The 23,792-nt window shown below is 37.7% G+C and overlaps 1 protein-coding gene across 34 annotated transcripts in view; it reads left to right on the forward strand.

Moving 5' to 3' along the window:
* The window catches only part of EPB41L3 (erythrocyte membrane protein band 4.1 like 3), a 134,090-nt gene that overhangs the window by 42,222 nt on the left and 68,076 nt on the right, over positions 1–23,792 (forward strand). For 9 of the 34 annotated variants that reach the window (XM_087931116.1, XM_087931118.1, XM_087931122.1 and 6 more), the window contains exon 1: positions 12,473–12,566. The exons of 4 other annotated variants lie outside the window; for them this stretch is intronic. The gene's annotated coding sequence lies outside the window, so the exon portion shown is untranslated. Of the gene's footprint in view, positions 1–12,466; positions 12,567–13,197; positions 13,265–13,334; positions 13,411–13,599; positions 13,704–14,520; positions 14,665–23,792 lie in introns of those variants that run through there. 21 more of the 34 variants (XM_087931125.1, XM_087931126.1, XM_087931130.1 and 18 more) reach the window with 13 other exon arrangements.

Consider the following 23,792-nt stretch of genomic DNA (forward strand, 5'->3'; position numbering starts at 1 on the left):
ATGTAATGTAATAAATGAAACAAAAACTTTAGGTTAGTGCCATTCAGATGCTCTGGCATTCAAGCAAAATGTACTAATGGCTGTATTGCTCTTGTGGGAGGAAATGATAGAAACACGTTCAAGTTGGAAAATTTTGAGGAATGGTGGATGATATTTTGGGCCCTTTTTTATTGCACTGAAAGTCAAAGCCTTGTTGCTTATCAGTAATACTTTTTTCTGTTGAGGGAATGATTGTTTGGAGAAAGCCTGTAATAGGTAGGACAACTGAGTTTCTGTCTAAATCTTTCTGTCTTCTTCAGTCTAGACTTATTTAAGAAAAACAGAATCCTAAATAGATGATTTGCAGAGAGAGCTGTCAGCCTAATTCCAGAGAAGATGTCGTTGTGGAGGCCTGGTTCCCATACTATAGATTACAATAGACAGAGGGAGTTGAGGATGCTGTTCACAGCAGCAGTTAAACATTTCTTATGCTTCTGATTCACACTAATTATGAAATTCCATATAAAATATTTCAATGGCATTAATGTGTGTGTGTGTATGTATGTATGTACATGGACATATATTGTGTATAGATATATATTATATAGCCTTCAGAAAGATTTTGAAAAACAGGGCAAACATATGTGGCCTAGGCCAGGGATCTCCAACCTTGGCAACTTTAAGACGTGTGGACTTCACTCCCAGAATTCCTCAGCCAGAGGAATTCTGGGAGTTGAAGTCCACACGTCTTAAAGTTGCCAAGGTTGGAGACCCCTGGCCTAGGGAACAGTCAGATAAAAGAAGGCATAGTTTGCAACTGTATAATGGGCAGAGAAAGAGGCTTTGAAGGGAAAGCCCCCCCCCAACCTCTCAGACTGTAAAGGAGAGGGCAGGGGAATGGTACATTCAGACTTTCAAGATTGATGTCAGTCTTCCCTGGTATTCTAGAAAGGAAATAGGACTCAGAGGAGCTAATTCTAGTTTACTATAAGGCTACATAAAAGAATCTTGCAAATAAAGCATTCTGTTATGGCTAATTAACACTACAGTCTTCAAATATATTGTTTGGTGTCTAAATGTAAAATTAACAAAGTCCCAGAAGTTGGCAAGCAGATAATCAAAACATATTTATCATTCAAATTTTGAAATGATTTCTGTTTCACTTTGTTGTTAATCTTACTTTCCATAACCATAGTGCACTATGTAAAGCATTAAAACACACACACACTCTAATTGGCAACTACCTTTAGGCTTTTGGGAGAATTGATCAATATACTGTAGAATGCCAATAGTGTTCAGTTTTTAAAAAAATGATTTAAAAAAATGTTAAATCATGCTAGAATGCCACCATTAGTACTGACTCTAATATAATCTTCACTGTAAGAAAACATCAATAGCATTTGACTTTTTAAAAATGAAAACTTGTTTATAAAGACTAAAAAAATGAATAGAAAATGGATAACATGAGACAGCACAGCTTATTTTGTGATTTTTTACATTTTGTAAGCTTATAGTATATTATAATATTTTAGAATATTTAAAAGAAAATATAATTTATTGCTGATTTTGGTGCAGGAAGTAATCTTTCTATGTGATGAATTATATAAGCTAAAACAAGTCACAATTCAGGAGATGCTTCTGTTATTGTTATGATTCATCACACAGCCAGATGTTTAGATTGGTTTTGGCATTTTTATGCATATCAAGCCCTTCCCAAAAACTTTGGATATGCAGATGTTGATAGTGTTAGAGGTATCATCACAGGATATAAGTAAGTTGCAAATAAAGCTGCCTTTTGCAATTGATAAACTTGTCAATTTACATACTGCTCCAATTGTTTTAGGATTGTGCTAGTATTATTGTAGCATCTTATTAACCAGAAAAACTTTGACCAGGCAATGTATCAAACTAGAAGGAAAAAGTAGTGCAGCCTGTGCACAGGTACAACTCTTCATGTCCTATTTCTAGTTTCTGAAAAAATATCATCTGTGGAAGGTTTTATAGTCTCAAAAGCAGACATCATCAATCTTAGTGTGAGGGCAAACTTGTGGTTTCATGTGCTAGCCATCTCTATGGGATGAGCTGTTTATGTAAACAGCTAACCCAGTGGTGGGATTCAATTTTTTTACTACTGGTTCTGTGGGCGTGGCTTGGTGGGCATGACAGGGGAAGGATACTGTAAAATCTCTATTTCCACCCCGCTCCAGGGGAAGGATACTGTAAAATCCCATTCCCTCCCCATCCCATTAACCTGCTTTCCAGCTCCATTCTTCTGTGCAGGGCAACAAAAGAAGACCCAGCTGATCAGAGCTGATCAGAGAATAGATGGGGCAAGGGTGTTCAGAGATGGCATTTGCCAGCTCTTCAAACTACTCAAAATTTCCGCAACTGGTTCTCCAGAACTGGTCAGAACCTGCTGAATACCACCTCTGAGCTAACAATTTAAAGTATATTTGAAATGTTCCATATCTATGAATAAGAAACAGGAGTTCATCCATTATCATTTTTCTGCTTCCACCAGCAGTTCCCAATGCTTCAAAATGTCCCAGGAGTCCAAAACTGGAGAGTGGAACAGAAATCACCCCATCTAACTAGCTGGGGTGATTTGGAGGTTTGATAGGTATATTTTGAAGCCAGCTTAGACTTCACTTTGTTTTTGTTTGATGAGTATGTTAGGTGATGGAATTATGCATTTATTTCTTGTCTCCCTTTGTTTGCATGTTATTATTTTATTTATAAATTGTTCTGACAGCATCCAATGCAGAATGGCCTAGAAATATTACATATAAATGCATAAATAAAAATATATTTTCTCTAGGTTCTGCAGTTTCTCACTGGAACATTCTCCCAGTTCTTCAGAGCAGATTTGTGGGATAGGTCATATAAACTGATACAGAATCTCTAAAAACTAAATCTTCATCCATTCCCTTAGCAGAATTCACATTGTGGATAAGAAGCATTCAGAGGACAGAAGTTTCTATTAGGAATCCTAATCCTAAATCCTAATTCCAAACCAAAATGTTTTGGACAGAAATGTTTGGGCAACATTTTAGCAGCGATCTTAAAGAAAAGACTAAAAAAAATTTCAATGTTATAATTTCAACTTATAATTCTGAAATATGTTAATAACACAGTTTTGTATTACATGTTATTTGGGATATTAGACATGGTTTATAGTGAACCATATCACACACTTAATAGGTTTTAAATTAAAAACCTTATGGCATTTTATTTTGCTCCAGATCGGTACTCTAAATAAGCACTTAATTCAACAAGACCACATGAATTGAAGTGTGTACTGATTATGCATTTTTGGTCATGGTTACATTTCTGATAAACAGTAATATGGAAATGATAACTGCAAATAAAAATTGATTTAATTAACTAAAACAATTGCTCATTTTTTAAAACTTTACACTATACCCCCCTTACTTGCTGGTTTATTTACTCGTATAAATAATTCCTGACAAATTCCAGCAGGTTTGGTGGTCTCTCTTGTGGTCCCCATTTGCAAAAGGGCAATAAGAGTGATCCCTCAAATTATAGGCTAACTGACACCATAACAAAATTAAATGCCAAATATCTTTTATAGACGACAGAGAACCAGGTAACTGAAAGCAGCTTGTTATCTGAAGAACAAGCTGGATTTAGGTCTTGTCAGGCTCCAAAACCCAAGAAAGACATGCTGACTTTTTTTCTAAGCAGTTTCCCTTATGTTCCTCGCCCATAGACGGAAATCTTGCCAAGCTAATGCAAACTACTTGGATCATTAAAGATATAATCTGAAAACTTGCAGGAATATTCTGCTTTATGCAGATGGTATGGTATTGCTGTCATACATCCTGGTAAGGATGAGAAGACTGTAGCACAGGTGTAGTTCATATTGTGAATTCAACTAACTGAACACGAATAAGTCCAAGACCAAGGTAGTTGATTTCAGGAAGGGATGGGCTAGTTATAACTGGAGCCTGGATAGAGAACATATAAATCAGGTTAAGTCTTAAATATATTTAGCACTTGTTTTTATAGAAACAAATTCCGGATTCCCATATTTTAAGAGCAGTTCTTTAAGTGCTACAGCCTGTGCCAATCACAGCTACCCAGGTTCTCTAATTCCAATTATATACCTTTATAAAATAGCAAAATAGTTCCAATGAGTATATATGGCAAATATTTGTGGGGATATATTAATATCCCCTTATTGGAACAGGTATAGGCCGCTTTCTTGAAATGCATCTTTAGGGTAGATAAATCTACATAACTACAGTAGTAGGAGCAGAATTGGGTATACCTCTTATATATAAAGCCACCCACTAATTAGAGTATTCAACTATTGGTTGAAGACGTTATCTGTGGACCAATATAGATTACCCAAGCTTTGTTTTGAAAAGCAGTTGCATGATATATCTCATCATACTTGGGCTGCCCAACTTTCAATGTCATCTCACAATATGGATTCTCTATCCAATCCTCCATCCAATCAGATCTGAAGTTGTGTGTACCAATTGCTGAAGTCATTGTCCATATCCACCTGAACTGCAAACTGTATTCTACAGAAGGAACTGTTTACTTAGATTCATATTTAAAAACTAAAAATATTAGGGCACTCAGAAGAAGCTGTCTTACTTTTTGTAGGATATTTCTTTAACACCAGATGGGGCAGGCAATCTTGCTGGGTTCTGGATTTTTCAATGGTCTTAATTCCACTTACTGTGGAATCCTTCTGAAATGCCTGCTAAGACCGGACTGGCTCTTTGTATTGTTCTGTATCTAGAAGAAGGCACTGGGGATAACTATTCAACACCTTAGCTCAGTGCCTTTCAACCTTGGTGGTTGGGGAATTCTGGGAGCTGGAAATCTATACATTTTAGAGTTGCCACAGTTGAAAAATATCACATTAGCAGTTACTCTGTGGATTCCAATTCTGTCCACTATGATATTCAAGCTCTAGCTACATGAAACTGCTAGTGGAAATTGTTCAGAATTTTGATATATTTATCTGTTAAATTTGCATCTCTCTACCAAGTAACTCCTGGTGGCTTATCAGTGATTTCTAAATGTTACTTTTGATCTATTCCAAGGAAGTAGTTGATGCCTTTGAATGATGCCTAATAATGGGACATATGAGAGAAAACATGAAGCTGTAGGTGATATAGGTAAAATAGAAACTGGACTTCGGGATTGAGGCTCAGCCTGTTTAGCATGGGTTCATTTCTCCTGGAAAGCAGAAGTCAGCAATCTGTGAGTCTTTTTCGTTCCTTAGCTACCACTGGATTTTCATATGGCTGCTTTTTGAGCTTTTGTTCATAGTTATGCCTGCATACTAGCTGCATTTCTTTTTGAGCTGGTTGGATTTGGATATAGTTATCAAGAGGTATTTGTGGAGGGGAAGCAAAATATGAAGTGATCCTTCTCTGAATTTTGATGTATGCAAATATAAGAGATAAAGGTTGTGTTGTGCTGATGCAATACGGCATCGGATCCTGCTAATGCCTTTGAAGATATCTACACCACTGTTATGTTTCTTCTTGACTATTGCAACTGGTTTCGTGCAGGGTTACCTATAAAGCTACCTGGAAGTTGCAGATGGTATAAAACTTGGCAAACCAGTGCGAAGTACAGTGATCATAATGATGCTTGGTTGCCGGTTGTTAGCCAATATATTTAAGGTATTGATACTGACTTTTAAAGCCTGACTGTCTAAAGATGCACATTCCTTGTTATGTACTTACCTGGTTAGGATGGTTGGGGAAGGCTGTCTTGAAGATGGACTTCTGTCAGTGTTCACGTTTCAGGCATTGAAGAAAGAGTTTTCTCCTGGGTCACTTCCTTGATATTGTATCCAACATTCTCTCAACATTTAAATAATTTGTACAATGCTTTTCCTTTGCCAGGCTTTAAATGATTGGCTGATTTTATAACTTATTGTTATTTTTAATCTTTATTGGTTAACTTCATATTCTTATTATTTAACTGTGTTGACTGTTCACCAGAAGAGAAAGGTAAGGCATTAATCAAATAATAGATAAACATATAAAATACTTGGCACCTTATTAACTTTTGTACCAAGATGAAACTGGAAGATTTCAAGACATCAATGGACCCATGTACATACATACAACAGTAGAGACATCCTAAGTGTCTAAGAGGCATGCTCCACAGTTACCAGATCCTGCAGTGAGTTTTGCAATGGAGTGCAGTCTTTGTGATACTCTACATTCAGGTCTCATTAATTTTGATGATATTGGATAGTACCTGGACTTAGTCTCATGGTTGTTTGAGTTACAAATATAGCTGGCCAGAGTAAGTTAATTGGTCCCACAGGTGGGTCAAAACTCATACTTGCATATTGGCAATGTTAGTAGGACATATAGTACAGTTATTGATCCAATTAGGTATGTTGTAGTTTTATATATGACAAGATTTAACTTTGTTCTTTATAGGATAAATCAGAATCTAACAATGTTCTTATAGTATTTAAAGATCCCTATAAATTCCTTTGTTCAAAGGAAGTTCGGTTTACAAGCATCTTGTTTAGCATAGCCCTAATCATTACAAATGGTCTGCCAGTTTCTAAATGTTGACTTTTGAAAGGCATATGAAATTGTCATTAGATCATCCTATTTTCAATAGTAATTAGTTCATAAATTGTTTGCCCTTTTTAGTGTAATCCTATCTATATGTCTGCTCAGACGGAAGTCTACTGAGCTCAGTGGAATTTATTTCCCATTAAGTAAATAGAAGGTTGCAGTCTGAAAGGACACCGTTATCACTTTTATTCCATCAGTAATATCATTCCATCAGTCTTTCTACTCTCATGACACTAGGAATTAGTAGGAAGATAATATTCCATGTCTTATTATATGTCAACTTTAGAAAAAGTGAAAGAGAATATGATCATTCTTCCCCCAGTCTTTCTGAAATCCTAACTTCTAGCAAACAGTGGAACAGTTTAGTCTTTTCCTCCATATATTTAATCCACTTGCTCTGAAGATATTATATTGCCAAATAATCTATTTGGTTGAAATACTCAAGTAATCTTTACTTTATGCTCATTCATTTAACGACTGTTCAAAGGTATGATGGTATTGAAGTGAATTATGACAGGCCCTCACATTTACATTGTTCCCATGGTCCCCTGCAGTCATATGACCTGAATTTGGTTGCTTGGCAACCAGCATGTATCTACAATGGTCGCAATATCCCAGGATCACATGATTGCTGCTTACAATCTTCCCAGGGGGCTTCTGACAAGCAAAGTCAATAGGGAAAGCCTGATTCACTCAATAACTGTGGCAAAATTGTCACAAAATTGGAAGCAATTCACTTAATGATTGCCTTGTTTAGCAAAAGAAGTTCCAGCCCCAATTGTGGTCATAAATTGAGAGTATTTTGAAGGAGTATTTCAAGATACATCAGATCATTTATGTATCAGGCCAGACATACTGTCAGTTTCAGAGGTCCTTTCCAGGTGTCTCTGGCAAAGGAGGTGAGGCAGGTGTTTATTACATAGAAAGCCTTCTAATTTGCAAGTATTCAGATTCCCAGTCTGTGTTTTAAAACCATAACAAGTCCTCTTTTTAGAAGCATTTTTCTATTCGATATAATTTAAATGCTCACTCTGCGCTAAAATAGTGAAAATGCTATAAGTTGTTGAATAGTGTTTTACATCTGTTTTTATCACATTTCAACTATATTTTATTGATATATCGTTAGCTGCCTTTGGTCTTCTCAGAACAGAAAAGAAAGAGGGGAGAGGTTCATGACATGGGAAGACTGACAATGACAGATTTAGAAAAAGCTGAAAACTGGTTTGCTTTTGGGAAGAATGGTGGGACCTCTGTGTGTGAGGGTTCTTAGCCTTCCAACCAAACTGTGTTGTTTTTAAGATTTGTCAAAAAACCCACTGTAACCCAGTGATTCCCAACCTTTTCTTCGCCACAGGCCCTCTTTAAATACTTTTTGTGTACCATGGTCACAGATCACCAAGATTTAACTCAAGATTTAAATCATAACATTTCTTCAAGTCTTCAATAACCCTCCCACATAATGGCCCCCAGGGTTCAGGCAACCACAGGTTGAGAACCACTCCTGTAACCAATACAAAGCGTATAGCATTAATTCAAAGCTGAAATAGATTTTTGAACATACACAAAAGGAGTATATTTCATTTTTCTTATTTTTCTAATGTGTTACAATTCTCCATGTCTCAGGCTGTCTCACAAAACATTCAGAGCTCAGGAAAACAACCAGAATAAATTCAGAGGCTGGAGAAGGAAGGGAATTCTGAGCATATATATTTTCTATTAGCAGAACAGCATTAACAAATGTTTATATTTAAATTTAAATTAGTTTACATTAAATTTTGTCACATACCAATTCCAGTTCGTTACCAATAATTTGATTGCTCCTCATTCAACGTTTATTATGTTCTGAAGAGCTTTTAAATGGTATTTTGTTTTTGTTTTATTTGATAAAATATATTTGATAAATTTTGCTAAATTATAGTTGACTCAAGGGAGCTTATAATAAAAAAATAAAACCAACGCATTCTCACCAGATCAAAATAAAGTACAATAAATAAAACACAATGCTAATAAAAAAAATCAATATTCATCCAGGTGGCCCTCAGTCGATCCCCAAAAACATGTTAGAGAAATCAGTTATACCACTCAGCAATTTCAAAAAATTGCCCTCTAACCTGGATAGGAGATACAAATGTCACATTCAATTCAAACTTGCATAGCTAACTGCACAGCAGAAATGTACACATTTTGATTATAATTTACTTATTTTTTCTCGGAGGGATCATTAAATATAAGCAGGTTCTAGAATGGCTTCGTCAATGTAATGTTTCCAGATGAGTTTGATTGCATGTCATAACCTACTAAAGTTAGGGTTCATCTGCAGTGCACGATGTTTGGAAACATTTTAGAAGACCTTAAAATGGGTTACTGAAATGATGAGTTAAGCATTCAGTTCTAAACATTAAAACCTTTAAATTCCTATGAAGCCAATTAAACTTATTTCCAGGTAAAATTAGTTGAATCAATGAAAAATAAATTGGATTGTAAACATTATTTATTTTTGTATTCTGGAATCACTTTTAGAAGGTTAATTGAGGACATCTGATTGAAGTTGCTTTGCTAGGATTCCAAAAGAATATGAAAAATAGCCAATTGTTTTAAATTTGCAGTACAGATCAATACTTAATGCTCATCTGAAACATTATATTGGGAAAGACTGAAGGCAAAAGGAGAAGGGGATGATGGAGGATGAGATAGTTATAGTGTCATCAACGAATTTGGGCAAACTCCAGGAGGCAGTGAAAGAATAGAACAGAATAGAATACTTTATTGGCTAAGTATGATTGGACACACAAGGAATTTGTCTTGATGTAAATACTCTCAGTATACATAAAAGAAAAGATACGTTAGTCAGGAGTCGAGAATCATAAGGTACGACACTTAATGATAGTCATAGGGTACAATAAGCAATCAATCATACTAGAAAACAGTCAATATAAATTGTAATTATACAAGTGACAAAGTTACAGTCATACAGTCACAAGTGGGAAGGGATGGGTGATAAGGAGTGATGACAAGATTTAACAGTAATAGTAGTGCAGACTTTGTAATCGTTGAACAGTATTGAAGGAATTATTTGTTTAGCAGGGTGATGGCTTTGGGGAAAAAACTGTTCTTGTGTCTAGTTATTCTAGTGTGCAATGCTCTATAGCGTCGTTTTGAGGGAAGGAGTTGAAACAGGTTATGTTCGGGATGTGAGGGGTCTGTAAATATTTGCAGTCCTCTTTTTGACTCGTGCAGTATACAGGTCTTCGATTGAAGGCAGGTTGGTAGTAATTGTTTTTTCTGCAGTCCTAATTACTCTCTGAAGTCTGTGTCTGTCCTGTTGGGTTGCAGAACCAAACCAGACAGTTATAGAGGTACAGATAACAGACTCAATGATTCTTCTGTAGAACTGGATCAGCAGCTCCTTGGCCAGTTTGAGCTTTCCGAGTTGGCATGAGGGCCTGGCATGCTATGGTCTATGGGGTTGTGAAGAGACTGACATGACAGCGACTGAACAACAACCTTTTAATCCATGGACAAGAGTGCATAGAAAAGCAACAAATATAATAAGGAGCTGCAGGCTAAAGCAAAGGATGAATGGCTAAGGCAGTGGTGGCTAACTTTTTTGGGCTCCCGTGCTGAAAATTGCATGCGTGCTCATCTGCCAGCACCTAGAAGGCAATGCACGAGGGCACCCAATGCCCCCTGTGCATGCGTGTGACCCCACATACTGCACATCTCTACGCATGCACACAAGACCCCCCCATGTGCCTTACATCTCTGCACATGCGCACGTTTCCCATCCACCCCCACACATGCACACCAGATACCTGACAATCAGCTGTTGGGTGGGTGGCACACTTGTATGCGCAGTAGACCTGCTCTGGTTGAGGGCTCGCATGCTGGCAGTAATGGCTCTGCATGCCACTTCCAGCATGCGTGCCATAGGTTTGCCATCACAGGGCTAAGGGAACTAGGTATGTTTAGTGACAAGATAGCTGTCTTCCAATATTGGAAGAATTGTCACAAGGGACAGGCGTTGATTTATTCTGCAAAACACCTGTGGGTAAGACAAGGCAGAACAGATAGAAAGCTCATCAGAGGAATATCCAGCCTGAAATTAAGCAGAAATTCCCTGATAGTGAGAACAATTAGCGGATAACTTGCTTCCCGAAGTTGTGGATCACTGAAAGTTTTTTAGAAAAGATTGGACAACCATTTGTTCAGGATGGAATAAGGACTCATACCATGGGCAGGAGGGTCGGACTAGAAGATCTCATAGGTCTTTTCCAGCACTAGGATTCTTTGATTGTAAGATGATCTTCCTTACCCTCCAGACGTGGATAAGCACAAGCCAAGCCCATGATGGAGCCATGTTAAGGCCATGCTATGGAGGCAGTACAATTCATACCCAAACAACTTCCTTCCAGGGATGAAAGCACGGCAGAATGGCTATCTGGGTAATTGAGTAAACCTTTAATACAGCAATAAATTTTATCCATATATAGTAACCCAAACAAAAATTCCAGGCTGGTAGAACTAAACAAAACGATGAACTATGTGAATTAATATTGGGGAATGATATGAGAAGCAGTTACTATGAAACAGTGCAAGAGATTTGGTAACTGCTGTACAATTGTTCACACAATCTAAATCAAGCCATTATGATTTCTTTTTGTTTGGCCTAGGGAGAGTCATATGAGTCAGATGTAGCACTCATCTTGTAACTGCCAACTTCTAAAATTTTGGAATGTTAGCTTCTCTCTGGCTTACGTTCTTGTTCTCAGTCTTTCCCATCCGGGAACACTAATGTGAAGCTACTGTTAGGGAAATCACTATAACCCTCTTTGAAAGGAAGAAGTATTGATGTACTAATGAACTTCTAACCAACACAAACATCATATTCTTTGTGCTGTGCAGGTTCTCGTTTGTCATCTCTGACAAAAATGCACATCTTTATCAATTTTGTCATTTTTAGTGTGACAGAAAATGAAAGCTGTCAACTACCTTTTCAGGTGCACAAGACTGGATAACTGGTGGTGATATCTCTGGCTCCTTATCTACAATTTTCTTCTGCAACTTCTTAGGCGTTTGCACATCCCATTTCTTAGCACACTGCAGGAGAGACACTTGTATTATCCAGAGAGAGGAACTATACAAAAGAAAGCAGTGGACTACGCCCTCTGGGAGGTGCCGAGATGGAAGAAGGATTTTTGCCTCTGCCTGCATTCTCTGTCCCTCCTAGTGGGTGGTGTTAAAAATTGAAGTACTTGAGTTAATTCCCCATCTCCCCATGCCAGGCTACAGTGGTTGAGAAAATTAGTGATCTTTCCTTACTAATTCTGTGCTGCATTTCTTTCTCTAGCCAATAAGATGGTTCACTCCTGTCTTCGGTGGTCAGACCAGGAGGGCAAGAAGGGTGTCAAAGCTGCCCTTGCCTTCTTGATTCCACATTTATTTGCTGCAGTGGCAACGCGTAGACTAAAGGAGTAGTTGGAAGAGAGAAACCTGGGGATCTTCTGGATGGAGCATCTTCCCTCCACCCTTCTTTTCCAGGCTCTGATGAAGAGGTGACAAATAACTGGTGGTGTTAACTCAACCGGTTGCTTTTCCTTCAAAACAAACTAGAAGCGGCTAACGCCGTTTTGCAAAGGCAGACCTAATGCCATGTATAATAAGGCCTGGAAGACCGTCCTTGATAATTAAGTGTTCATGGTAAGCATCCGGTTCTAAGTAAAATAATTGATTTTCTACTTTGAAAAAAAAAAACCACTGGCCGGATGTAGCTCCTACCTCGTTTAGGTCGGTCGGGGTGGGTGGGGGTCTTAGAAGCGTTTGCACATTTCTGATTTGCTGAAAATTGCGGAGGGCTCGTCCTGGGCAGAGCCCGGCTGTGCTGCTGCTGCTGCTGACGACGCGTGGCTCTGACTGCTGCAGCTGCTGCACGTCCTTGTGACGCGCTGGAAGAGACTTCGATCCCGAGTCCGGGTTCTGCGGCTGCGGCTTTTGGATAAGGTACGCAGACCTCCCTTCTCGCCTTTTGCATGGGGTTGTCACGCCGTTTGGGGAGGAAAAAAAATATCTCTTATGTAAAGTAGATTTGGAGACACGGGGAAGATCAGAAGCTTCGAAGGCCTTCCTCTTCTGCATTGATTTAAGTCTAGTAGTGATGTATATACCAGGAGCCATTTTTAAGTTAACAGTTCGCGGTGAAAGGTTTCGGGCGGGATTGGTCCGCAGAACGCCGACCATTGCACGGGATGGGCGGATATCTACGTTCGCGTCCCGGGTCTACGTGCTGGGGTGGGGGTGGGGGTGGGCGAGGAAAAATAAAAAGACTTGGGTAAAAGTCGCTGCACATTCACACATGCCCGCAAACGACTGGAATTTATGGCCTGGGTCCAGCTGGCCAATTCATTGGATGACTTGGCTAAACTAGGTGCGGATGACTTGATTTAGATGGCGAAGTGCGCTTTATTTGCTAGTCCCGGCCAAGTTCTTTCTGCTGATTTACGTCCCCTCCTGGTGTACACCCTGAAGACGGGCTGGGAAAGAGGGCGCTTGGTGGTGGGGGAAGCAGGGGAGGGAAGCGATAAACGCTGAAGGGCTCGTGGAGGAATAGCACGGTCTGCATCGGGTCGGCGAGGAAACGAGGCAAACCGCAGCATGAATTGGCTGGATTTGTTAGAGCGGCCCGACAAATGGTCTTGTTTGTAAGGATCGCACATGCAAGTTTACTTTTTTTTTTTCCTCCCCTCCCCCTCTCTTCCCTGCACGATTCAGGTCTGCGGCGGCTCCCTTTGGAGACGGCGGAATTCCGAAGGAATAGAGTCGCATCGTTAAGGGGAGGAGGGGGAAGGTGGCATGTTGGCGTCGTCATTTCTTTTATAGCCCTCTTAGGGGAAATTGGGAAGAAGTCCGTGCGGAGCCGGGAGTTGGGGGGGGGGGCAGGGTTGACTTTTGCTCAGGCGCGCTTCGTGCAACCCGCTTGTCTTGTCTCCGGCGAAAGGGTCACCTAGCAAAAACCGCAGGCGAACGCGAAGCTGAGTCTGGGTGCACCCAGCCCGTCAGCCCTTGCCTTTTCATTCCCCCGTGCTTATTTAAGGGCAACTCCCCTGGCAATAGGACACCCGCAGCCCCAACAGTGATTTAGTAAGTTGATGGTGCGGCGCTTAGGTTCGTTCAGGCGGCAGTGGCCTGATTTTCCTCATAAGGGAGAAGGCTTCGCTTTGCTTGGCTGTCTTGAGTAAAGTCTATTGAGTTCTGGATCTGAAATGCGCGGGTGCGTCTTGGTGCTTCCTTTGGAGTTCTGCGCAGAACCTCCCTTTCATTTCTGAGCGGTTTTTTCCCGACGGATTCTTCACAGAAATTTCCTTTCCAAGGGTAGCAAGTTCCTATTCATCGTTTTTTTTTTTAACCGTCTGTGCTCTTAATGTTTGATTTCTGGCGACAGCCATGCGCCTTGCCTTGTGGTAACTGCTGTCCGTTAAGCATCTTGCTGCTTACCTCTATTAATTATTGACGGTGATGTAGGTTGGGTCTTTTTAACATTAAGCAATGGAAAGAAAGGGTTGGGTGGGTAGATAACTTTTTAAAGAAGAAATGCCTCAGCTTCTGTGGCGATGCTGCGAAGTAGTTTTGGCGGCAGAAGAAAAAGTAGCTTCATCCCGCCTTAAATGCCATGTGGTTTTTACTCCGCCGCTCTTGCTTAACTTAGAATTGTTCAGGTCCCTGGCTTTCTTTCAGCTTGACTGCTCTTTTGCAGGATTCGCTGCACCCGTCAGGCGTGGCTTTTTTGGGGTGGGGGGGAAACTCAGTTGGTGGCATCATGTTCTGTCTCACCGTGGGGCTCTCGTCTGCCTCCCCCCCCCCCCCGCCACCCTGTCTCTCCCCCGCTCATGGTTTCTGCAATGCGGTGGGTGTGGTTATATAGTAAATTGTAGATCTGGACCTCTGCAGTGGAAGCGCTATCTCCTCCTTTTTGCATTTCCAATCCCAAGGCCCTTGTGTGGCTGTATGTATTTCGGCTGCAGAGTGGAGTTTAAAGTTGAGAAAGAAGGCTCCTGCGGGCTTGAATGGAGAGATCGAGGGAAACAGCTGGTATTAATCAGAGGTATAGGATGGGGGGAGGAAACTAGAGGGAAGCAAAGAAGCAGGCAAACTTGTAAGCTGAGAATCAACATATGGTGCATTGTGTTTAAATCGTGGTGCTGTTTGGAAGTGTTACTTTTCTGGTTTTTTGAGTGCAACTTTCTTAAAAAAAAAAAAAAACAAAAAAAACCGATGACTCTGCTTGATGACCACTGAGTATTTGATTGCAGAAGTAGCAATGAATTTTGCATATTTTGAGAGAAATACTAAATGTAAAGTAGTTGTCCATTTCATATAAAGTAATGAAGCTGTTTAACATTCTTGTGCCATCTGTTATAAAATTTATGTTAAACATACTTTGTTTATTTTACAAGTTTGAATTTTAAACTTGTTTGTACATAAGATTATATTAGTGCCATTTTGCATTGACATTTCATTGCAAAATACACTTAGTATCATTTGCAGCTGTTTGTTATTTTGTTTTATTTGTGTTTTATTAACTAGTGTAAGTCAGTTGATAAATTATACAAGTTAAATATGTAGGATAATTATTTGTGCAATAAGTTAAAAATAAAAATAGTATTTCACTTGTAGCCTTTTAATAATTTTATTGACATTGCTAATACTATTCTAAAATGAAGAATGGCTAGATAATTTACTTACATAGACTTGGTCTTGTATTTAAATTCTGTTTGGACTTAGCGCAGTTTATAAAGGGAGTATAAAGCGTTGGAGTAGATACAACATGGCTTTTGCTTTTCAATTGTCATTGGTACCTTTATAATACTGAAAATGAGATTTTATTCGAAGTCATCTTGTATTTGGCTAAGTAGAAGTTGGAAGGTAATACAGTACTTAACCTTTTGGTAGCTCTTCTATCCACTTCTTTCATTGAATTACCTTTGAAAATATATAACTCTAATTTAATGAATTTTTTCCCTAGATAAATAAGTATAATAGGTTTAGTTGTTTTAAATAAAATTGTTTAATAGAATGTGGAGTCTAGAGTGGAAGTAAAATATCTAATGTGCAATACATTTCCTTTCCTAACCTGATACAGAGGCATTCAGCCATACTTCCTATTATTTCCCAGTAACATGACTATGATGAATGAGGATGATGGAAATTGCAGTCAAACAGCTCAAGATAACATATTGGTAAAGGAAAACTATTCTCAGCGAAATAAACTTGCAGTAGTTGCTTTTTAAATTTATTCTGACTTTCTTTAGATAGAATGATTGTCAACCTGGTAAAGCTAGTCTGACTCTTGCTAGCAAAGAAAGCAGTATGTGGTTTCAGGGAGAACCATAATCTTGTCATAATTTGTTTTGTTTTTACTGCAACTGCTTTGACTGGATTTGTTTCTGAATTGTTCCATCTACTTATCATGGAAAGTGAAAGTTTATAAAATGTACTGCTTCCATTGTGCCTGCCCTAAGAAAGGTGACTGATGGCCTTCTTGTTTTTGTAATGTCATGCTATGAAGAAAAAGGGTGGAGACTACAGAAAAAAACTGGAATTGTAGCAATGCTTAGTGCTGCTTTGGACATGACATCACTTTGGCTCAAGAAAATTAGAGTGGGGCTGTGAGACTGGCTGTCTGGGCTATCATAATAAATCCAATAAATAAGATTACAGTTGTCTTGGCCTTTCATGCCTGTATATCTTTAGAAATAAAATGACAGAAAAGGATGCCATGCTATTCCTCATTTATTTTTTCCAATAATTGGCCCCAATAATATTATATAAACCTATTTGACAATATATTTGTGCCAGTGTTAGTGCACCTTATGCGTGTCTATTCAGAAGAATGACCCCATGTACCCAGTTGGATTTATTCTTCGGTAAATATGTTTTTTGTGATAATCTAAAAATGCTTATTTTTAAAATATGTGAATATTTACTAAAATTAATTAAAAACATTATTTCTCAATAAATCTTATTTGAGCATTCTTGTAAAAAAGCAAGAGAAAGTAAGAGTGTGAGATTAATTATTGCTGGTGCAAAGTACACAGAACAAGATATGATTCATAACTTGGGATCAAATAAATATATGGTTGTTTTATAGCATTAAAACTACTATTAAAATAGTGCGGAGTGTTCACTCAACAGAATGTCAATCATATTTGTTATGCTGCAGAATTCACTATGCAAGTTTAACAATTATAATCCAATCAAATAAACTTTAGCCTCAATAATATTTTATATATGGACTCTGAAGTGTCAAATTTATATCCCCCCCTTAATCTCACCTAAAGTGACTGAGCAGTATGCAACAAGATAAAATAATATATGTAAAAGCAGATATAAAGTGTAAAAATCCATATTAATATCATAAGAAGACACAATCCTAGATGAAGGGAGGATAAGAAATGGCATCTCAACCATGGAGCCATCAAGGCAAGGCCTAATAATATAATCAAGTCTTGAAGGTTTTTGGAGTATCAAAATTTATAAAGCTAATCTAATTTTTGAGTGAAGGATGTTCTATATGGTGGGTTTCCCATCAGAGGAGGCACATGTAGCCCATGGTACCCATAATATTCCTTCTTTGCCAGATCTAATGAAGCAGCCTGACACAATCCCTCAACCGGGTTCATGTCCAAGGAAACAGAAATTTTGAAAACTGTGAATTGTGAACTTGTGAAACAAGATGCCATGTGATTGTACATCTGTCAGCATTTCAAAATATTTCCCAAACCTTTAAACTCTGTTTGACACAAGTTGGAATAAACACTACAAATACAACTGTGCAAATACTATTTTCCATCTGTGTTAAACAAAAGTCATATTTAGCCTACTAGATTGTGTTAGTACTCCAGAAATATTGATAAATTGCTTTCACCAAAAGTAGACAAGCTGAGAAACATCAAGAAACATATCTGGCGGAAACAATTTTTTTAAGCAGAAATTAAACATCTTAATAGGCAATCATTATTTGTTTTTCTTTAAACTTTAGGCTTCCTACTTTTATTTTCCAGAACATTTAAAACCTAGTAATTTTAAGATTTTTTTGCAGATAAATATTTTTGGTCATGCTTGAGGAAATAACTGGCAGTAGAGTGATTTGCAAAATTGGATGTGCCTGTTTCTATTTGTCAGCTACACAAGACAACTTTATTTGGAAAAAGCAAAAAAGTTTTAACCTTGATCCCACAATTTTATCATTTTAAAAGCACATCTGATTACAATAGGTTTTATTATCAGGTGTTAACTCCTGATAACCTAAAAATGACATCAGTAGACATGTTATGATAAAAGTCTCTCTTCCTAGTACTTTTCACATATGGTAGAAGGAGGAAGAGTGGGCTGCAAGAAGACATCATATGCTCACCCATATGTCCCTGGCAAAGGCTGTCCTGCAGGCTTATTGTTCTAAACTTTATACCATTAGCAGTAGTTGTCATAATGATATTAGAGGAGCAACTTGCCAAGAAGTGTAAGGAGCAGCTAAAAATAAATAATAATTTGACATAGCTTTACTATATCTGAATGAATCTTCAGTGTTACTCCATATAAATAGACTTGTTGCTTTATCATTTAAGTGTACAGTACAACATTGGTCTGTATCAACAAATCAGGTCATTGTGAACTCTGAACTTTTAGATAAATTATTGAGACTACTAATCAAAATATAGCATCAAATTAGTTAAATTGTAATCTTCCTCAAAGCATAATTCCAGTTTGTGATGACATCTCAATCAAAGGTATGAAATGCATGTGGAACCTTGCTGCTTACATAAATTTGGTCAAATCTTTTATTTACCCACTATAAATTACATGTGAACTCTTAATAGCCATATATTGTGTGTTGTCTTCTCTGTAATCTTTTCTTAGACAAATATTTAGAAAATGTAAAACTTACTTGCAACATTTTAGTCTTAAAGAGCATAAGAATGTATGTTCGGAGGTGAATAAAATCACTATATTTACATTGCCTACTCATTCCTGGTGCATTTCCCCCCAAAATTAAATACCACTTGATTTTTTTAATGTACCCATTGCAATAATAACAATAAATCTTGTCAGAACTTGTTGGTTAAGATGTTACTTATCAAAAAATTATGAATTCTAAGAGAGTGGGGTAAGGGAAATCTCATGTTTAAATTCTCATCTTTATATTTTCTAAATCACACTTTCCTTTTGGGTTTGTTTGTGTGATATCACAGTTTAGACTGGCAGTTGGTAACTTGTTCACTGTTGTCATTTAAAAAAAATGTTAGTATTCACATCACTTTTTTCACTTGCATATGTCAAAGAACCAGTTTTTTTGTGCATCAAGCAGGCTGATTAGCTAACTACCAGTGATCATTACTGGCTTGTATAGCTGGTTTGCTTTGAATATGCAGGAGCTGATTTGGGATGGGTCTGATCTAATCAGTTATATGGCAGCAGGAGTATGAGAACAAAGTGAGGCTAAGTGGTGAGACGCGTGACTACAAGGAAGCTGGGACAGACCAGGTAATACATTTTTATACACAGCCATTTGGGAATCACTGCCTTTGATCATATCCATTAAGTTAATTTATATAATTAAGCAGTTAGTCTTATAGTCTATGACTTATGACTATAATTGGGACTGGAAATCTGGTCATAAGTTGTTACCATTGTAAGTTGAAGTACCCACATGACCAGAAGCAATTTTCTGGCTTTTTTGCTGAGGTCCTTAAACACTGAAGTCATTAAGTGATCGTGATCATGTGTTACAGAGTGCTGCAGTGAGTTGTAAAGCTGACCTGTCCAGGATATGGTCACGTTAGAAGTGGTCTTCAGCAGGTTCTGACCAGTTCTGAAGAACTGGTAGTGGAAATTTTGAGTAGTTTGGAGAACCAGCAAATACCATCTCTGACTAGAGATTTTACAGTATCCTTCCCCTGCCACGCTCACCAAGCCATGCTCAGAACTGGTACTAAAAATTGAATCCAACCACTGGATCATGTGATCCTGGGGGCACTTACTATGGTCAGGAGTGCTTTATGGGTCACAAACACACATTCCATGGCTGTCATAACATGAAGTGATTGACTGTTTATAAGTTAAGAACTATTTGTACACCATTTCCTTCCAAGATGATTTTAAATTTTAGTTTTAGTTATGTCTCAATTGTAAGAGCTCTTATAATTTGGGTTGGTGGTGGTTGTGACGATGATGAATTTCTCTTCTGTCTTTCATTTGTCTCTTTTTATTCCTACTAGAGAAAACAACTAAGGGATAGTAATTTGCCTAAATGCATTCATGTAACTCTGTAATTGAGGGCAGATTTGAACCAATTTTGTCCCTCAATCACTATTTTACAGTTGTTCCACAAGCTGACTTGTTTCTACACCGAGGATTGAAGTAATTGGAAAGACCTTCCGCTTACATAAGATATTAAATCACTTGATCCTCGATTGTCCTTCCCCATGACCAACGCCTGTAACTACTTTCTTCTGTATTCTAAACTGTTCTAAAAAAAGCAAAACCCAACTCTTAAGATTCAACTTTTCTGAGATCATGAGTAGGGTTGTAATAAGACTGCAGTGAGTGGGCTGTATCACTTACAGGGTACATCAGTTCTTTGACAAATGGGAATACTTTGTCCTGGTTTTGAGCCACTGTCACAGGTACTTTTGTCCTGTTCTTGAGCCATTGTCACATGTACTTCTTGTCCTGTCTTGAGCTGCTGTCAAATAGAGGCTTTTGGCTCTGCTTCAGGTTGTCACTTCTGCTTATTTGCTGGCCCACTTTGAGTAAACAGTTAATGACAGGGAGAAAAAGTAATGTATAATAACTAACCAACACTTTACTTGCTGTTCTTGCTGATGGTTCCTCGACAGGTAGAGGGGATGAAGGCAAAGAGAAATGGCAGCAGCAACTATGGGTAGGAAGAGATGGAATATTGTGAAGAAGACATAGGGCGATACAGCAACACACCTAAAAATTCTGGAGATGTACAGTATGCTTATTTTTTTGGCAATGTTAAATGTGTACCTGACTTTCTGGCTTTAGCCAATGACAGTTAAAAATGAAACAAAGATTGCACTTCTCTTGGGTATAACTCCTTTCTACAGTATACTGTGAGGTCATTCTCAGTAAAATGTGCTTAACTATATTGTACAATAAATTGCTATATATCTACTTCATGTAAAGCTTAAGCAATTATTGTAAAATAACTTAATACCTGTGTAAAGTTTAATTTTGATTTTTTTTTCTAAGCTGGAGAACAAAAGAACACCAAGAGTTTTCTGATAATGATCCCTAAGTGACTGTGTGATATATATATATACATATATCAAACAACTGGTATGACAGTTGGGGAAATATGATTTATATCTAACAACCGATTAAACTCCTTGCAAACTGCTGACAGTTTTGTAGTTTTGAACACATTGTATAAAAGATTGGCACTCATATATGAAAGGAAATGGGTTTGTAGTTGAGATTGGATAGGGGGAAGATGCATGGAAAATATAGCATCTTTCAGTTCTGTTGTAGTGGTTTCTGTCATAGACTTTTCAGACAAGTTCTTTTATTTTTCACAGAAGAATAAAAGTTGCTTTTGTTTACAATGTTTTTCTGTGTTCCTAAGTCAAAGGTTTTATTGAAATGCAGCAGCATATGTATGTATGTATGTATGTATTTATTTATTTATTTATTTATTTATTTATTTATTTAATATTGCTGCCTATTCACCCATGGCGACTCGAGGCAGCTTATAGGATGCAAAACCATATTTAAAATAAAAAACAATAAAAACTAACAAAAAGAATCAAATAGATTAATAAAGTACAATAGAAGAAAATATGGAAAAAAATAAATAAAAAATCACCAACTCCCACCCCCACTCCAACGACAGCAGATCACACAAGCCATTTTGAGACAGAGGTACCAAAATATTGCTTAAAAATTAAATCAAGTTGATTTCCAGTTGACCTTTCAAAACACTGGTTAGAACATATATAATTGATGAGTAGATGGTCAGAATGAGGACTTAGACAAGATATTGGATAAGAGACATGGCTGCAGGGTTGTTGTTTTTTTTATCAATTTACGTTTTGCTTTGCTTGAATTGTGAAAGATCAGGAATCCTTGAAGAACACCTAACTAAAATGAACTCTCTTGTCCAAAAAAAATACAATAAATTGTAAATGCTCTCAATGTTCTTTCATAGAAGTATGGCTCAGTCTCAGAATTGCATTAAAACTTAAAATGGAACATTTGTTCTATTTCCCACTTACAGATAGTCCTCAACTTATAATGATTTTTTTAACAACTATTGGAACTTAAAACAGCACTGAAAAAACTGATGTGACCATTCTCACACTTGTGACCATCACTGCATCCCCATAATGAAGTGATCAAAATTCGGGCGCTTAGCAAATGGCATGTATTTATGATGATTGCACTTACCAGAATCGTGATCACCATTCGCAACTCTCCCAGCCAGCTTTCAACCAGCAAATTCAGTGGCAGAAACTGAGTTTATTTAATGACCTTATGAATCACTTAACAACTAAAGTGATTTGTTTTAACAACCATGGCAAAAATGTCTTAAAATGAATGGTTGTAAGTTGAGGGCTAACTGTATAATAATACTGTATAACTCAGAACATAGTATTTAAATATAATCTACAGAGAGTTGCACTAGAGCAGCGCTGTTAAATTCATAGGCCAGATGCATCACGCGCTGGCCACGCCCATGCCTGACTTAATGAAGAGGGAAAAAGTTGCGATACATCATGTGATGACGTGACAACATGTGTTTGACATCACTGCACTAGAGGATCCTTGTAAGGTGGTCCTCTACTTACAACCACAATTGAGCCCAAAATGTATGTTGTTAAGTGAGACAGTTAAATGAGTTTTGCTCCATTTTACAGTCTTTCTTGCACAGTTGTTAAGTGAATCACTGCAGTCTGATAAGTTAGGAGCTTGTTTGTTAAGTGAATCGGATTTCCCCATTGACTTCGCTTGTCAGATGATTGCAAAAGGGGATCACAGCAACAGTCATAAGCGTGAATCAGTTGCCAAGAATTTTGATCACATAATCATGAGGATGCTACAAAGGTTGTAATTCTGAAAAACGGTCTTAAGTCATGTTTTTCAGTGCCGTTGTAACTGATCGGTCACTAAATGACCTGTTGTAAGTTGAGGACTACCTGTATTCCATTCTTGCTCTGCAATTTTCTGTTTGTGATATTAAATAAATATTTATGAGGAAATCTGGCAGTGTTATGAATGGAAGATGTATGGAATCATTCCAAATATCATGAATGAAATATTACGCTGAAAAATTATTTGAAAACTGATTCCGTATAGAAAGATTTCTGTTCCGAAGGGGTTTTATGGAGACAGATGGTAACTTAAAAGCTTAAAACTAAGTGACTTGCAAAAAGACTGAAGATTTGAAGTGAGAAACAGGCATCATGCTTCATTTATCCAGCTTGCTTTTTAAAGATGGGTCGTCGTTTGTTTTCTTTGACTGACACAAATTCAGATAAGAGGGCAAGTTATTTCTGCACATAAAGTTGGCTTTGTTTCATCTGTCATCATATCTTTTGAATTTGACCTAATAATAACAAACGGTAATAAAAATTAAAAGCTTCAGGTTGCCACTTCAAAAGAGTTAGGGCCAAAACATACAAACAGAATACTGCTACAACAGATAACTGTATCTTTCTTGCTCTAAAAATAGTGTTGGAGTTTACTGGACAAGTGTTTCTCAACACCAGTAGCTTTTAATATATGTAGACTTCATCTGCCAAATTCACCAGCCAGCATGCTGGGTAAATGAAGTGAAGTCTTCACATCTTAAAGTTGCTAAGGTTGAGAAACAGTGGGCTGTGCCATTGCTTTTTATTAGCTTCTTCCCACATGAAGCCCTTTATATGTGTTGCACTTCAACTCCAGGAAATGACACAGTAAACTTAGTGATTCTGGCAAGGACCATTTGTTTTGTTTTGCTTTGGTTCCCTTTATTTTGCTTTGCTTCATTTTGCTTTGTATGCAGATCCTGAGTTGAATAGAGATGCCCCAGATATATATTTACATATATATTTACAAGCTGGCCGGTGCTTCAATTAGCAACTCTATTCCACTGTCATTAACTGATTATGACATCGCTCAGAGTACGGGTCGCCAACCTTTTGGACCTCAGGGACCACCAAACTC

Source organism: Pseudonaja textilis, chromosome 3, assembly GCF_049901715.1.
Source record: "Pseudonaja textilis isolate UNSWEBS1 chromosome 3, rPseTex1.2, whole genome shotgun sequence".
Classification (NCBI taxonomy): domain Eukaryota; kingdom Metazoa; phylum Chordata; class Lepidosauria; order Squamata; family Elapidae; genus Pseudonaja; species Pseudonaja textilis.